Here is a 12,771-nt window from a genome sequence, read left to right on the forward strand (position 1 = left end):
CTATGGACCATGATGCTATCATCTTAGCAAGTTAAATCGTGGATAGCTATAAATCTGAACAGTAAAAAACCATACGGTGCGATTATTGTCATAATCGCGGTTAACTTACTAAAACAAACGCTCCAAATGAGCAAGGTTAGTGTGCAATTATCAACTTAATCGCGGTAACTTTACTAACAATTAAACCAGTAGCCTTGTAACTAAAATAGCCTGGTAACTAAATAGTTCAAAGCACGGTTAATAGACGCCACAGCTCAGACGCAAAGTCTCAAGCATAGATGGTAAATCGCCTGATGTAACCACAGGCCTTGTACTAAATGTACAAACAAAAGTAACTCCAGCGTAAAACAGTACACCAGCTAAAAATCCAGTTTAGCACAGAGCTCTGAAGAAGCCAGCAGACTTTAGGATAAAAAGCGTTACTGTAAAGCTAAACGGTTGCTAACCTAAACACAGGCGACAATGTGATCCAAGTTCTGGGTTTTAATGGCTACTCCAGAGTCAATGTCTATTCCAGCCTCTGATTCCAAGCAAGCTGAAATGTCATTTGATTCAGGAGTGATTATTGTAACTAAGAGCTGGGCCATTATTGTTCCCAGTTTCCTCCTGGCTTTCAACCAGGGGAAAATGGCCGCCAGAGCAAAGCTAATTTGCTAAAACCATTAGCCTATTGTCTGGTGCCTTCTACTCTGAAACACTTCTAAAACCTAGCCATGAGCGGGGGAAGGGCAGAGTAAATAGGCAACAACAGGACAAAATGGCAACTTGCCTCTACTCTCTAGAAGACTCTCCATCCTAGCCTTAAGTGCGGGGGAGGGTAGAGTTTGGTAAACAACAGAGCTCAATATAGAGGCCACTCTCACTCCTGCTATCAGCAAGGGGTGGGGGGAAGTCGTAAAGACAAGCCCAAATGCTAATTGTGACCCCACAGGAGGCACATGCAATAGGCTTGTAAATAAATGGAGCTAGGACAGCACAAACCACCAGGCTAAAACTAATTGAGTGATAAGGGAGGCAGGTTTTATTAGCAATGAATGTGAAACCACTTTTAACTATAAATACCTAGCTTAAATTAGACCAGAACCGTAACAGAAGGAAAAATACTGTAAACGCTAAACTGGCTAAAATCCCCTGTGTCAAAGCTATAAAACTATAAAACCGTGAGAGCGCTTACTAAAATCCCAAAGATTCATAAGTTTGATAGGTGAAGTAAAGATGACTTTATTCAACGAGTTAAAAGTTAGAAGCAAAGAGGCGCAATCAATATTCAATAATTTAGCGGCTGAGTGTGAAATGAGTCTGTCACAAAAATCTCCCAACACCGCAAAAGCGGACACATTTGGTAGGCTCAAAATAGCTTACGGGAAGTTAGCGGATAGCTATAGCGACTATTCCGAGGAATTGAAAGAAGCTAATTTATCACAAAATGCTTTGCAAGTAAATAGTGAGCTCCATGACTGCACGACTAAATACTATAACATGAGGAAATTGTTACTGGATTCAGTGTGGTTACAAGTGGAACCACAATGGTCAAACTTGTCTGACACAATAAACAAATTGATTAGTTCAGAGACAAGTGAACCAATGGCATCAAATGCATTAGATAGAGCTCTCAATGTTTTGAATTTAATATTACAGGACACCAAATCCTTAATAAGTCCGAAAAGGTCAATTCAAATGCTCTCTGACTATAAAAAGCTTGTCCGAGGAAGAGACAGGCTTAACCTGCAAGCCGCTCAGGCTGACCACGATCTAGGGCCAATAAAAATAGGGTCACTAACACGAAAGCAGGTCACAGCAGCGGAGCAGAAGGTCGGCGAGGTCAAGGAAGACTACACCAGAGACATCACCTCCGGACGAGCGGGGGAGGAAACGGACGGAAGGCGACAGACGCCTGACCGCACTCTCACCCCAACAGATGACGTCACCCAGCGAGCCCCAGGGGGGCTCGCCACTACGTCAGCGGAGGACAACCAAGCTCCCCCCAAAGCGACACCAGAACAGCAGGGAACCTGCTGTGTCCTACCAACAGATGACGTCACCCAGCGAGCCCCAGGGGGGCTCGCCACTACGTCAGCGGAGGACAACCAAGCTCCCCCCAAAGCGACACCAGAACAGCAGGGAACCTGCTGTGTCCTACCAACAGATGACGTCACCCAGCGAGCCCCAGGGGGGCTTGCCACTAAGTCAGCGGGGGAGAACCAGGCTCTCAACGGGACACCAGAACGGCAGGGAACCTGCTGTGTCCTACCAGAAGACTACGCCAGGTCAGCAGCACCGGAGGCCAGGGTGAGTCCAAAGGAAGAAACCACCCAGAGAGCTGCCGGGGCCAGCACAGCGCACGCTGTCACGGCGTCCGTCGCGGGAGACAACAGGAAGTCGACCGCCACAGAACAGTGGCACACGCCACAGCAATCCCTCGCCTCGGAAGGGCGAGATGACATCAGAGCGGCAGACCTAGGTGAGACGAAACCGTCCTCCACCAGTGCAAGCAGCGGCCTGACACCCACAGAATCCACCCTGTCAAGGCATAAGCCCTTGAGTTTCACCAGGGCGGAGTCTGCGACGATCGCCCTGCTATGCCTACCCATGCCAGCAACCACTGCAGTAGTCCACCCCACAACAGCGACCACCAATCCCCTCCCGTCCGGCGAGGGTAAAGGTGGGGAGCTGGGGGGACCGCCCACAGCCAAACCACGTGGAAGCTGGGGAAAGCTTTGCAAAGCAGCGCTCTCCATCACAAGCCCTGCAGCCATCGGTAAGGTCACAATAAAACCGGCCGATGGCATCGATCAGGGCAGAGGGAAAGTTAAAATGAAAAGATGCAGTCAATGCCAGTTACGTCATGAATGAATGACGGATGCACACACATGCCTACCCCCCCCAACACCGACGGGCCAAAAAAGATGGCCGCCAGGAGGAATGTTGGCACAGCGGGGGAGCGCAAGCGCACGCGCACACGCGCGCACACACACACACACACACACACACACACATGCTTCCCCCCCCCCCCACACAGGGAGGGAGACCTCCAGGCTGTCACCAAGGCAGAGAAGGACAGTGACGACTTCATGTGTGTTTTTAACAAAAAGTGTATTGTGTGATTATTATTGTGTGATACAAGTTAACATTACAGAATACACATTCCCCGGTTAACGAGTACAAACCAGAAAGTATAAAGTAACTCATAACTAGGGTAAAATGGTAAATTAATGTGTGGTATAAAATAATGTTAATTCTTCCTTTCCAGCAAGGGAAAAGCCTGGGTGGAAGGTGTGAATTGTGACAACCTAGTTGCCACACACAAACTGACAGCCCGTGTCAATGACAGGGACAAAATAGTGTGTAGTAACACTTTTGAAATGTGATGACTTTGTGTTTGCAGGCCAGTTTGAAATAATTGCCTAAAAAATCCTTAAGGTGACCAGATGAAGTGCCATGCTAAATTACACATTAGTTACTAAACACACAAAATCCAAGGGCTTTTACGAAAAAGACAGTAAAGTAAACCAGAACCCTTGTGAAATCTATCTCCAATCTGCTCAGGACCAAGCAAGTTTATGAGGGGTAATAAATGGCAGGAACCAACCTGCTCCTAAAATGTAACAAATTAAGTAGTGATCCACGAAGATATCACAAGTCAAGGTATTTGTTTGAACAAAGTGGAATCAAATTAAACAGAATTACAAGTAAGGAAACAAACAGGAACCTTAGAATGAGTAACTAATTCTGAAAAGATAAAACAAAGAACAATATTATAATTCCTTAACCAGTCAGTTCAAAGGCATGTTAAGCTAATCATAGTATAACTACTCCAAAGTCAATGTCTATTCCAGCCTCTGATTCCAAGCAAGCTGAAATGTCATTTGATTCAGGGGTGATTTCCCATTTTCCTCCTGGCTTTCAACCAGGTGAAAATGGCTTTGTGTTTATCAAACCCCCCCCCTCGGCAGATAATCAATGTGTCGAAAACCAAACCCTTTATAAACGAAATGAGTGTTTGAAGAACCTCTTAATAAGTTTATGAATAGGTTCTTGCGGGGGGTGTGGAAATATCCATGATATTGGTCAATAATGAAGGTACTATCCCAGAGTTGACTCAAGTTAACAGGAAGGTGTGAAATGTGACACCTCCGCCTCCCAAGGGAAGAGAGAGGAAGTCAGTGCCAAAACCACTAGTAAGTTCCACCAGCAAACTGCTTCTAAACAGCCAGACCTCATGGCTACAGTAAACCTCACAGCAGGGTGCTCCGGCCATGTGCTAGCACATGGCAGGTAATACTTCCTGGTTTTAAACCAATAGTAAGGTTGGCTATAAACCAACCACAGGAAGGAGCACCAGCAGCCAATTGAATGTTAGCTGATGTGAACCTGCCCACAGGGCAGGTCTAAGGGGGTTTAAATGGCCTTGCGCCAGTTTCAATAAGTCAGATTCAAACCAACTACGAAGAATCCAACCTCATGTAACCACATGGACATGAAGAACAACAACTCACATTAGACCAATGGTAATTATTGATACATAATGCAAACTATTAATAATCAATGAATAATGTGTTATCCATGTGTTGTAACCTGCCTGTAATTGACAAATGCTATGTGTATCTCTGTCTTATCTGTATGCAGGTTTTTTACCTAAACCTAACTAAACGAAACTAACCAACTAGTTAAAACTAACTAAACGTCTAACCTAAACTGGGTTAAAACTAACCCTTAAACCAACCCTAGATAAATAGTTCATGTGTTTAAATGTATGTTTGTTAAACGACAATAAAAGTATAAAAGACACCTGAGTTATATTATTTAGACAGTTTGAGTAAAGACATACTCTATGTGCAGTTGTGGCCTTTCAGTAGGCGTAGCTATGGACCATGATGCTATCATCTTAGCAAGTTAAATCGTGGATAGCTATAAATCTGAACAGTAATCGACCCAGGTGTAATGTATAACGAACTTTTCCGCATCCTAAACCGTGGTTTTTGTGATCTGTGGAAGTCATTTTTTCCTTGTCGTCGACATCACAGCTGGGCTTAGCACCTCTCTGGACACTCCCGGTGAAGCTTTTTTCCATCGCTCCTACGGGGGAGCGAAGACAAGCTGCATGCCCAGGCATGTTCCAGTTCCCCTATACTAGCTTGAAAAACAAAATCAGCTAATGATGACAACGCGTCTCACCGCTATACTATAGTTCTGAACCGAACGGTGGAATGGGACTTTTTATAGCCGTACGGATCAAGACTTTTGCTGCCCAATGTGCCCATGTTACTGCGATCAAGACAATGAAAGCAGATCTGTGAGATAGATTAGGCGAGGCGAGGCGATCATCATCATCATCATCATCCTCATCTAAGAAAGCAGAGTTATGAAGGTTTATAGTCAGACATTGACAGGCAGATATAAAAATAAACACAATAAATATGCTATACATCCTATACACCGAATGAAAGCCCTGAATGTGTACTTTTATGAGGAAAAGAGTAAACATTGATCCCATGTACAGTTTGTCATAAATTGGTTACTGGATGCACCTTGCGCCCACCAGATATACAGTAACTGCAGAGAAGACATGGACCCGAACTCAAGATTCACAAAATAAGGCCTATAGCGACATATAAATACTATATACCGTATGAAACAGAAGACTCTCTGCTTTCATAAGAAAAAAATCACACCCGTGTGAACTGAGTGGTGTAAGGTTTTATATAGCATGATCAGCTGTGGTCTGACGTAATGTCTGACGTAATGAAATAAGGTAAGGTATTATGTAGCCTGATCAGCTCTGATCTGACGTAATGAAATCACACCCGGATGTGATTTCACAACTGGCTTTTTCTGTGCAGAGAAAATGACCATGGTTGCTACGGTCATCCAGTTCACCCGGGTGTGATTTAATTACGTCAGAAATTATTTTGAACATAGCAACCATGCTCATTTTTTTCTGCACACAAAAGCCAGTTGTAGGAGTGGTTTACACCACTCAAAAACTTAAAAACTAATAATAAAAATCACACCCCTGTGAAGTGAGTGGTGCAACTCTGTCCCATATTCTGTTCTCTGCTTATTCAATACAGCTCGCTATATACGGACTGAGGCAGAAAGTCATGTAAACCTTTTATTTACAGTTTGGTCTGTAAACTTCTACTGTAATAATACAAATCACACCCCTGTGAAGTGAGCGGTGCAACTGTTCTGTACTTATTCACTACAGCTCGCTATATACGGACTGAGACAGAAAGTCATGTAAACCTTTTATTTACAGTTTGGTCTGTAAACTTCTACTGTAATAATAAAAATCACACCCCTGTGAAGTGAGAGGTGCAACTGTTCTCTACATATTACACCCACACTTTGAACAAAGCACAAATAACTCAGCCTTTTCAGCCTTATTTCACATTACCAGATGTGCAAGGTAGAAAATGAAATAAAATGGCCTTTCTTTGACCCCTTCAGAATGAGACAAAGAATCCTGACAAATTATACTCTGGGAAATGCAAAGGCTATAAAACTTCAATGTAAAAATCTAGCCGGGTTGTATAAAATGTATACCCAGGCCGCATTTGGCCCGTGGGCTGGACTTTGGACACCCCTACTGTACAGGCTGCTGCACAGCGCTGCTCTGCCCCCCCACAGCACGTCTGTGTGTGTGACAGCTTGATTTCAGTGCGAGCCCGAGTCAGCCCAACACACAGGACGGGTTTCGTGAAGTTCTTGTTGGGCTTTGGGTTGGGCTCGGGCTGATGTTGAGTGGGGCTCAAATATTTAGGCCTGATTAAAGCTCTAACCTGGGCCACACGTCCACCCGGTCTCTACCAAGGCCTGGACACCTGTTCCTGACATGGTAAAATGCTGTTTTAATTGGATTTCATATTGCTTTGTGGCTTTTTGTTACAATACAGATTACTTTTTTGGTATATCTTCAAGCTCACAACGCATTGCATCATTACGCAATGTGTTGTGATGCCTTTTTAAAAAAGATGTTTGACAGACTAGAAAATAAGGAATGTCTTTGTATCTGCCTGCACGGCACCTGTTCCTGACATGGTAAAATGCTGTTTTAATTGGATTTCATATTTATTTGTGACTTTGTTACATTACAGATTACTTTTTTGGTATATCTTCAAGCTCACAGCGCATTGCATCAATACACATTCGCATTGTGCACTAGTAGATGTGCCTTTTTGTAGATGTTTGACAGATTACTAAAAAAGGAATGTCTTTGTGGTCTCTATAGCTTTTTGGCTCATCTGGCCCACAGGTCCACCCGGTTTCCAACCAGGCCTGGCCCCCTGTTCCTGACATGGTACAATGCTGTTTGAATTGGATTTCATATTTGTTTCATTGTGACTGTTACATTACAAATTACTTGTAATTGTTTTTTCTTCAAGCTTACAATGCATTGCATCATGATGTATTGCAACCTAGTAGATGTGCCGTTTTTGAAGATGTTTGACAGATTACTAAAAAAGGAATGTCTTTGTGGTCTCTATAGCTTTTTGGCTCATCTGGCCCACAGGTCCACCCCGTTTCCAACCAGGCTGTTCCTGACATGGTAAAATGCTGTTTGAATTGGATTTCATATTTGTTTCATTGTGACTGTTAATTGTTTTTTCTTCAAGCTCGCAATGCATTGCATCATGATGTATTGTAAGCTAGAAGATGCACATTATTTTTGTTTCATTGTGACTTTGTTAAATTATACATTACTTTTGAATTGGCAGATTAAAATAATAAGGAATGTCTTTTTAGTCTCTGCAGTCAAGCTGGGGCTCTACATATGCAGACTTGGATCAGCCGACTCAACCCACACCTGAAGCATCATTTCTGCACATGATGACCCATCACACACCATCCCCGCCGTCATCTATTAATGACCTGGAAGGTGTGGTTCCTCAGCATTCGTATTATGTGCTTCAAATTCAGTATGCAATAGATCGGCTCTATACCTGGCATGAATTGAAATGCGGCTGTTGCCATCTAGCCTGTGTTCTGCGGATCTGAAAATGTCACTTCGCAACTCAGTCTGGGCAGAGTCTGCTTGACTCGTGTTTCATAACATCAACTGTTACGCCAGGGCTCCACCGGACGCGTTGCGTCTCCGTCGCGTGCGTCAAAAAACGCACCGGTTCAATTTTAACGCCTACCTTGGAGAATAGGAGACTGTCCAGAGTCCAGACTGAGTTGTGACATTTTCAGATCCCCGGGAACGCAGTGAATCAGGCTGGAATGGCTAGTTGCCGTCATGAATTGAAATAAATGTAATTTGACTGCTGGCATCGTTCTATCTTTTTTGTTTTGTTGTACTGTTTGACTGATGTTGTGCTTTCATTCTTTCTAGTTCCTCAGCTAAATCCTGGTGGAGGGTGGCAGCCATGTGATTCCTGCCGGGTTGAGGTCCTCAAATTGAAGGGGCAACTAAAGAAAATGACAGACATCATTTCCAGTATCGGTAAGTCGATTAATTGGCTGTCTTTTTTTGTAATGCCCTGTGAGTTCTCTGTCATCGACCCCTGCTACTGAACAAATCTTCTATAGCAATGGCTGCGATCAGGATATAGTGCTATTTAATACTTATATGTTGGTAAATGGTGCATTTATATAGCACATTTATCCAAGGCGCTTTACATTGTTTACATTACATTCACACACACATTCATACAATTTTGGTGGCGGTAACCATTCAAGGCACCAACCAGCACATCAGGAGTGTGCTCCTGCAGTTCAGTGTCTTGCTCAAGGACACTTCGACACTAACTCTGGGAAAGCCCGGGTTCGTACTGGCAACCTTGCGGTTACCATCCAGCCACTCTACCCCTGAGCCACCGCTGCCCCTTGGTATTGTCATTGTTTTACAAACTCACTATGTTTTTCCTCTTCATTCAAGGAACGGAGCACCTGCTAGCTCTACATAGGCTTGTAGACTTGGCTGGGGGTGGGGATATGCCGACCGATGTCAGAAGTTCAGGTGTCGGGATGCAGGAGCTCTATCCAGGTATGGTCTCTCAATGTTTTGGTATTTATTTATTTCACAACACTAGATGCTTCACAGTGATCCCACCCATGTTTGTATGTTTACCATACATTTCACACTACAATAAGAAAATCAATTGTTTCCTATACTTTGCTTTGCGATCTGTTATAGCTAGGATGTGAAGTTTTCTTTTTATTTTTTTCCATTGTACACAGAGCAGAAATGGTCAATGTAGCTGCATTACAAGTACAAAACGTGTGTTTTTAAAATGCAGTTTGTGAAATGTGTTAATTGCTTCACAGGCTGTGGACTGTACCTGTCTTCAGTGGATTTGGCAGCCATTCACCATTCCGCTAAGAAGGACTGTAAAACCCTCTTCCACCATCTGTTTGACAAAGTATTCACGGCTGAAGAATGTGTCAACGCAGTTGTTCTTGGAAAGCATGGTGTGGTTCCAGATGGAAAACACAGGCTGGACTCCACCAAAGTAGAAGCCATTAAAAGTAAGTTTTCCACACTGTGTGCACACACACACACACACACATAGGGCTGTAAACGGGTGCGAGAGGCCAGCAAGCCCATGTATTTTTCTAAAGTGGTGTAGATTATTTAATATCCCTTGTCTTGTATGGGTTGTATATGTCTTTTATGGCGTTCATTAACTTAGGCCTTTGGGCCGATTGCTGACACTGTGCCTTAGATCAGTGTTTCCCAACCTTTTTTGTCCCAGGGCACACTTTTCATAGCCTAAAAATCTCAGGCACACCTAGATATACGGTGTATAGGCCTATCTATATACATATACATACATATGTGTATGTATGTGTATATAATATATACAGTATATATACACATATATATATACTTATTATTATTACCACAGTACCACAGCCCATAGCCATATAGAACCTCAGACTTTATTGAATAAAACAAATTTAATAATACAAAAATAATTCCTTAAAAAAAAAAAGAAGCTCATATGCAATGTGAAATGCCACCTAATTCGTAATCCTTTTCCTTGTCTTTATTATGCGCCAACTTGTGAAAGCTGCATGCTTTTATTGTGAAGGGTCTCAGTTCTCACAGCCTGCATATTTCCACGTGCTGAAAATAGCTGATCGACAAGCTCACAACGCGTTGCGTCCGCAACGCGTTGTGAGCTTGTAAATCAGCCATTTTCAGCATGGAACACGTGTACGACGAAGAATAAATCAGGCATCACTGCGCTTCTGTGGAGGGAGGGAGATATATTGTGTTGGCCGAACGAGGCGATCATGTATGGACAGTTGGACAGCTATTTTTCATGGCACATTATGTTTAATCACAACAACGTCACGTTTACTTTACCTCGTCAGTGTTTGGGTCGGGACATGTAGGACTGTATGTGTCTGCTGTCTACGTGCATATGCGCGAAATGTAGCGTCTTCTGGATGCATCTCTTTTGCATTAACATTTCAATGGCCGAGGGTCGTAGAGTCTATTGTTCCGTCGTTATCGCACGTCTAATGGTTAGACGTGTGACAACAACAACGACGCAACAATAGGAAGCCTGCAGCCCAGTAGCTATAATATTGCTTTCGGGGGAGGGTTAGTGTTATTTTTGGTCAAATCAGGCGGCACACCTGGACACATCAAACGGCACAGTAAAGTGCCGCGGCACACAGGTTGGGAAACACTTCCTTAAATAAGCCTCTCTACCATTGGTTACCGTGGCCTCGTGCCTATACCATGGGTTACCTTGGCCTCATGCGTATACTTAAAGCCAACATGGGGAACCTGCATTCAGTGCTGATGGTCTGAGGACCGAAAGTCTGCTCTGTCACTTTATTTTCTTGTCACTTTTTACACTTTAAAGGCTACATCCAAAGAGCCTTATTTAGCCTTCAATGTGTGATCCCCTTTTTGCTTATGTGATGTAACTAATGCATTTATGTGGGGAATGTTTCTGGTACATTGTGCAGTTGGTAGTACAGAAATGCAACACTGTATCATGTTGAAGCTATGTTTAAGCTGCAGCTTCAACATGATGTTGCAGTGGTGGGTCTAACCTTAGTTGGCTGTGGCTATGCTGTGGTCAGTCACTTCTTAATGTAACATTACTCGGGTAAATTACTTCTGAGAAGAAACAAAATGGTGGGGGACACTTGTATAACTAATTTAATCTTCTCTGTCTGCAGACTATGTCTTACGGTGTGCCACCCAGGATGGATGGAAGGGAACATCCAAAGAGGCCATCAAGAAGGCCATGGCAAATAAGTGCCGCTCCCGCCACGTCCAAAAAAAAGCTTTAAACATGTCAAGTAATTGACTGCCAGCCCAACATCGGGCCCTGTGGCTCATCACTGAGTTTATCTGTAGTCTACCAAGCTGTAGATTCTGAACATTTATTTCTTGTTTTAAGATGCATTGGTTTCTCTGGCACAAAAAGGGTAAATTAAAAACGGCAAACACTAAAAAAACATATTGGTATCAGTATTGGTTAAATTGTTATTTACAAAGGAATCGGCCAAGAATTCAGAAGAGCGAGGTGAATTTCCTGGCTGACCGGGTCGGCCCATGGGTCGGCCGACCCCTGGTCCAGGGGCCGACCCCTGGCCAACCTCGCTCCTTCTGAATTATTGGCCTATTCCTTTGTAAATAACAATTTAATAAATACTGATACCAATATGTTAAATAATGTTTGCTGTTTGTATTCACCTCGCCCTCCCTCCAATAATTTCCATATTGGTGCATATTGGTTGCATACCTGTTACTTGCACTTTATAAAAAAATAAAGTTTTATTGAATTAAATTATTGTTATTATTTGCATTGTGGGGTGTCGCTAGGCAACCAGCCGCCAGGTGAGCATAGGAGCCCAGACAGCCAGTGGGGAGGAGGCAGAGCGCGGCCAAGGGGAACACGCCTACTTGGCCTCGTCATCGACCAGACATACTACCCCGCCTACCTATTGGCTCAAGGCCAAGTGTACGCACCTACGCCAAGGTTAAAAGGGAAGGATTGACTGCCTCTGCTCTCATTCCCCACTGACTACTGAGAGGGACAGTTCGGGCATGCTCGGCGGTAAGCGATACCTCATCCATTCCCTCACACCAGGCTACACCCATATTAATATGAGCACCATATTAAAGTCCGTCTTTCTCTCCTCCTCTATAGGTAACCCGTCGCCCTGGACGAACCTATAATTACCAATACCACGGAGAGAGTGAGAGCTCCACCAACCCGGGGGAGTACTGACAGCAGTAGGCTATACCTGTAAATATAGTACCTGTCAGACCCGGAGTGGTTTATATTGAGGCGATAAAGCCCAGTTAGGGAAAAGGACCCTAACTAACCCCCATTCCTGCCTGTGCGACTGACGGCAGCGAAGAGGAGGATTTTCCGTTGTTTAAAGAGACATTCTGTATTCTGAGTTGCATATTAATGTCGCGCGCCTGAGCGCACTTATCACAATAAACGGCCGTGGTGGCCCACTCTGATCCTGCCTTGTGTGTTGGTGTCCGCTCAGTGCTCACAGCATGTTTACTGTATCTCATTTACAGGTCAATTATATCTCAAATGAGAGTTATTGGAGATCTCACCTACGTCTCGTTTATGTCTCACTGTAATCTCAACCAAAGCTACTCAATTGTTTATGGCTCCATGAGAATGGGACTCGAGCCAATAGAGAGATCTCGCCTATGTCTCGTTTCTGTCTCACTGTAATCTCAACCAAAGCTATTCAATTGTTTATGGCTCCATGAGAATGGGACTCGAGCCAATAGAGAGATCTCATTTCTGTCTCACTGTAATCTCAACTAAAGCT

The sequence above is a fragment of the Electrona antarctica genome (assembly GCF_951216825.1).
Source record: "Electrona antarctica genome assembly, chromosome: 16".
Classification (NCBI taxonomy): Eukaryota; Metazoa; Chordata; class Actinopteri; order Myctophiformes; family Myctophidae; genus Electrona; species Electrona antarctica.